The following is a 6,297-nucleotide window of genomic DNA, read 5'->3' as shown; positions in this document are numbered from 1 at the left end:
TTGGAAACCCTATGGGGAAGTTCTACTCTGACCTACAGTGTTGCTCTGAGTCGGAATAGGCTTGATGGCAATGGTTTTGGTTTGGTTTTTCATGTGAGAGGCTTTTCCCAGGTATGTATGCTTTCCTGCCTCTCTGTCCATGGGGTGCAGTTGTGGTTCAGTGTGGGAGACCCATTTCAATTCCTTGGTCAATGCACCTCATGTACAGCCACCACCTGCCTGTCGGTGGAGGCTCGCATGTTGCTATGATGCTGAATAGGTTTCAGCAGAGCTTCCGGACTAAGACAGATTAGGAAGAAAAGCCTGGTGATCTGTTTCTGAAAAATCAGCCAATGAAAACCCTATGGATCACAATGGTCCTATCTGCAACCGATCATGGGAATGGTGCAGGATCAGGCAGCATTTCATTCCATTGTGCCTGGGGTCACCTTGAGTCAGGGGCCGAATCCACAGCAGCCAACAACAATACAGGGTCTTATCTGGGAAGGAGGCTGAGGTGTGCACAGCCAGGCTTGGCATGCTAGGCAGCTCGTGGGTATTGAGCTCCAGGGCAGGCTGAGAAAGGCATAATCCACAGGTCTGCAGAGAGGATACCTAAGAAGCTAGAACACTCAAGGCGCAGTGAATGAAAACCTGGTCCCTTCACAGCTTTCCCTGGCTCCTCCTGCTTGGGCGAACCATCATACAATTTAGTCGATTTAATACCTAACTCTTTCAAACTTTGCATAAGGATCAAAGAATAGTGCTCTTCTCATCCGACCTGTACAAACCTCCCCATAACTTTTTGTGTGCATGTGATTTTATTTATTTTTAGATTTTATTGTGGGGAAATATATATAAGAAAACATTTGCCGTTGCAATCATTTTTACAAGTATAGTTCAGTGACACGAATTATGTGGACCATGTCATGCATCCATCATCATTATCCTTTTCCAAATTTTGTCACGACCCTTCACAGAAACTCAGTGCCCCTTTAGCATTAGCTCCCCGTGTCCTCCTCCCACCCACCCCGATAACCGCTAATAAACTTCGGTCTCTCTGCATTTGTCTGTTTGAGTTTCCCCATTGCTTTTTGTTGATTTCCTGTCACGGTTGCAGAGTCTTTAACAGGACTTGAGGTCATTTCACCATTACCTAAAAATATATGTTTGCAGGCTTGACCTCACATAGACAGAGACACCTTCCTATTCTAAAAAGGACACCAAGGATCTTCTGGGAAACTGTCACGTAAAATCATAAGTTTAGAAGGATCCCAAGATCTTGTCTGCTTCTATTTCTGTATCTCAAGGTGAAATTGTACTTAGGAAGCAACTTTGAAGACTTATTGAAAACTACTGGGAGAGTGAGGATGGAGGGACAGAGCTAGGGTTGGTGTCCCAATCCCATGTTGCCTGGAGAGAAGCTGAGCCTAGATCCTCAGCTTCTTCGTCTGTAAAATTGCACAAATGCTTGCCCTGCCCATCTCTTAAAGTTGTTGTAAAATCAAATGTGGTAACTTAGATGAAAATATTTCATTAACTGTACACTACACTGGGATAGGCAAAGATAACTTTACGGAATTTTCCAGAAACTTTGCTAGGTGTTATGTGGAATGTGAAGTTAAATGTAGTACAGTCCCTGATGTTATGAAACTTACAATTTAGTGATACCTCCTTGAAGAAGAGGAGAAAACAACAAAGACAAAAATCTGGTTTTTTTTTTTTTTTAAACTCTGGAATTTGCTTCTTAAACTTCAAATAACTCAGTACATGCTTCAGTGACTCACGTCTTACTGCCATGAGCTATTTTCTGCTTTCTTCTTTGCTGTGTGAAGCATGCCATTTGATTGCATTTCCAATGGTGTTTAGGAGTTGCTCTAACCTTTAAAAAGTTTAAGTGTACTGTAAATATTTAAATTCAGTAGCAGGCCCAGAAATACAATCAGGTGAACGTGCTCTTCTCCAGTCCTAAACATCTGCTCTGCAACGACAAGCGTTACAGTACACTTTGTGGGACTTGTTGAATTGCACTGGATTTCCACAAATACTTTTCCAGTGATCTCAAGGCTGAGTTTCCTGGACAAAGTTGGAAGACCTTATAGGAAAGATGATTAAAATAGTTTTCAAGGAATAGTAAGTTCCAAATACCACATCAGAGAAAAAGAAAGAATTACAGGAATTACAGTTTTAAAAGGAGAGTCCTTTTCAGCTGAATTGTATTCCTAGTTTCCTAAATTACTGAGATTTCTGGTAAATCACAGCCTTTGACTTGCAGGGACCTTGGGTAATCATCTGTCCCACCTTCAGGCAATTAAGATACCATCATCTTCACTTTGCAGATGAGAAATCCTAGTGCTCAGAGAGGCAAAGAAACTTGTCTCAAGTCACACAGTAAGTGGAGGAGTGGGGTCCAGAACTCAGGGCTTCTGCCTCCCAGGCCCTGTGCTAGTGTTGGCTACGACATACTCTCTTTTGTGTCATTTTTCTGTGCCTCTGTTTTTCTACCATCATCTACAGTTAAAGTATCACCCACCCTAATTACTGTGTAAAAATTCTTTTGAGTGTCCCAGGCTGCTGCTTATCTGGGAAAAGGGGGTTAGCCAGAAAGCTTTTACAGGGGAAATGTAGTTATCTGGAATCTAGTTCTGGATTTGGAGTCAAAAGGCAGGAATCTGAGCCTGTGATCTTGTATGTACTGGTTAATCTTTCTGAATCGCAAGTACTTCTGTTAAAAACATTCCCTACTCAAATGCATTTTCTTTGTGAGTATGTGTTGTAGGGTATAAAGCAATGGTTTTCAAAGTGTGGACCTGGGATTCCTGGGGGCCCCCAGGTCCTTTCAGAAGGTTTATAAAGTCAAAACTATTTCCATATAATACTGAGATGTTATTGGCCTTATTTTTTACTGTAAATCTCTGGCAAGTGTACAGTGGAGTTTTCCAGAGGTTACATGATAGGTGATATCATAACAGATTAAATGCAGAAGCAGATAGGAGACATCCAGGTGTCTTTTATTAGGTCGGATAAAAAAGAGATTTGCAAAAATGTTAGATGATGTCATTCTTCTCAATATATTTGTTTTGAAGATGTAGTTATTTTCATGTAATTGTTTTGTATATTAAAAAATATAATGGGTTGGTACTGATGTTTTAGCTGAATTTTAAAAAGTTTAGTTTTTATTTCTAAAATGGTAAATATTCACAGATATAACTACATAAACAAAAGCTCTTTGAAGTCCTTATTATTTTCTAAGAGTATAAGTTGGTCCAGTGACTAATAAGTTTGAGAACTGCAGCTATAAAATATTGTACAAGTTGGTGTTGTAAGTTCAGATCAATGGCTTTAAAAAGCAAAGTGTCATGTGATAAAAAAAGGATGATGAAACGGGATGTTTTTATGGAAAATTTAGAGAATTATATATAAATATAAAGAAGGACATCATGCTTGGTAAAGTAGAGGGTCAGCAAAAAAAGAAGACCCTCAATGAGATGGATTTGCACAGTGGCTGCAACTATGGGCTCAAACATAGCAACGATTGTGAGGATGGTGCAGGACTGGGCAGTGTTTCATTCCATTGTACATAGGGTCACTATCAGTTGGAACTGACTCAACCGGCACCTAACAACAACATAAAGAAGGAAACAAACATTATCAGCAATCGCATAATCCAAAGAGCAACTGTTACATTTTTAATGCATTTTTCTCAGTATTTTTAAATTTGTAAATATCTAGCCTTTGATTTCCCCAAGCTTCAAAATTTATATTGGCCACATTAGGAGTTTTAGGTTATAGTTTGCTGGCCTTTGGACTCACCTGCAGGAGGACCTCAGCCCCACCCGGTATTATTTCTGAGCATGTCTTCATAGAGGTGTCTCATACGTGCTCATCAATGAGTCGTCTGTTACCATATAGCACGTACCATTTTCTTCCTCTCCTGCTCCAGCCCATTTTGGGGATGTTGACCTGCCTCAGTTGCCCTGGTCACACCATCTTCTGATGGGCTCTGCTGGGCGCCTCCACGTTTGCTGGGCAGCCTCCACTACCAATGAGCTGGAGCTCTTAGGCTACTGACGTGGTAGGTACCATGTCTGCTGGAGTTGGTCCTGGGTGTATAAATACCTTGCCATGTTATTTTGTGTTGAGGGTGTACAGTTTTAGTGAAAGCAGCTCTTTTTTTTTTTAATTTTTATTGTGCTTCAAGTGAAAGTTTGCAAACCAAGTCAGTCTCTCGTACAAAAATTTATATACACCTTGTATATACTCCTAATCGTTCTCCCCCTAATGAGAGAGCCCACTCCTTCCCTCCACTGTCTCTTTTTGTGTCCATTCACCACCTTCTAACCCCCTCTGCCCTCTCATTTCCCCTCCAGATAGGAGATGCCAACATTGCCTCAAGTGTCTACTTGATCCAAGAAGGTCATTCTTCACCAGCATCTTTTGCTATCCCATTGTCGAGTCTAATCCCTGTCTGAAGAGTTGGCTTCGGGAATGGTTCCTGTCCTGGGCTAACAGAAGGTCTGGGGGCCATGACCACCAGGGTCCTTCTAGTCTCAGTCAGACCATTAAGCCTAGTCTTTTTGTAAGAATTTGAGGTCTGCATCCCACTGCTCTCCTTGAAAGCAGCTCTTTTCTTTTCCCTTCTTACCCTCCCTGCTTTGATTCCAGCCATCTTTCTGGTCTCCAGATATGAGTTCATGGGTTCTTGGAGGACTAGAGATGTTTCTGAGTGCTGAGTATAAGCCTTCCCTCTCTGGTGACCAACACATTGCTATTGGACCAGGCCTGGCTACTTCAATCCTTCATGGAAATTGTGGGAACATATTCCTGCTTGATCGGTGGCTCTTAAATGATATATAAAATATGAAATGGTATACAAAAAGTTAGCTTTCTCCAGTGTCTTAGTTTCCTAGTGCTGCTGTAACAGATACACCATAAGTGGGTGATTTAAATAACAGTAACTTCCTTTTGCACAGTTGAGGAGGCTAGAAGTCTGAATTCAGGGTAGTGGCTCTAGGGGAGGAATTTTGACTCTTTCAGCTTCTGTAGCTCCAGGTTCCTTGGTTCCTCGGTAATCCTCAAGTGTCTCTGTCTTACCCATTTGTGCTTGCTCACTTTGGGGTCTAATCTGCTCTTTTTATAAAGTAGAAGTGATTAGGTTTAGGATGCGTCCAACCTGATATGCCCTCATTAACACAACAAAGAAAATCCTACACTAAAATGCGGTTAAAACCACAGATATAGGGGTCAGGATTCCAAGATATGATTTTGGGAAACTCAATCTCTAACAACAAATTTGTAAAATTATTCAAGAAACTGGCTAGTTATCTCAATTCTGACTTTACCCACATTTTTCACTCATCCGTAGGACATCCCATTACTTGCCTTTTAGCAGAAAACAAAAGGACAGCAAGGGCTCATGGGAAATTGGAAACAACTCACTGCTATGAATTTGAGAGCTTATTTTTGTGTATGTGTGTGTTCATGGTGGTGATTTTGATATTGCATATGTGTATCTTAGTCATAGTTTTTGTTGGTGAAACAGTTCTCAAGTTTTATAATTAAATATTTTAAAATTTTATGGTATTTCCCAAAGAGCACCATGACTTCCAGGGGCTTCTCTACCTGAACAACCAACTAGGGATCTCAACAGCCAACCAGGTTGTCTTGTCTGCCCAGAGATTTAGAAAGAGCTTTTATGTTGTTGCTTTTCTTTCAGGTTGTTCGGTGCTGTTGAATCAATTTTTGACTCACAGAGAGACCCCGTGTGACAGGGTAGATCTGCCCCATAGGGTTTTCTTGGCTGTAATCTTTACAGGAGCAGATTGCCAGGTCTTTCTCCCAAGGAGCTGCTGGGTGAGCTTGCATCACCAACCTTATGGTTAGCACTAAACCATTGGGCCACCGGGGCTCCTGAGATTTAAAAAGAGAACATTAGTTCGGTCTTTAACTTCTCAGAACAGATGCAGCTCAGAATTAGATTCAAGATGATTCAAGTCACTCTTTAGATTTGAAGTATATTATACAAAACTTGGAGATACTCTAGATAAGAGCCGCAAATGGCTTAAAATTTGAGAAATTCAAAGGAAAAAATCCAAAGATGAGTTTTATGTAGCACAGAAAAGTGTTCTCTGAGAGACCCCTGGATTACCTGCTTCAAGAACTGTGTGTGCTGGGTAGACGTCTGACAGGGAGGGCTGGGGCCAACTATCCTGTCCTACACATTGCTCCAGGTGAGACATGGCAATAAATTTTTTTTACTTTAAGGAGTGTCAGACAAGTCACTTTGGGTGTTCATCTTTAGAAGCATAGATGAAAAGG

Source organism: Loxodonta africana, chromosome 1 (assembly GCF_030014295.1).
Source record: "Loxodonta africana isolate mLoxAfr1 chromosome 1, mLoxAfr1.hap2, whole genome shotgun sequence".
NCBI classification, from domain to species: domain Eukaryota; kingdom Metazoa; phylum Chordata; class Mammalia; order Proboscidea; family Elephantidae; genus Loxodonta; species Loxodonta africana.
Note: the sequence above shows the minus strand (reverse complement) of the source record.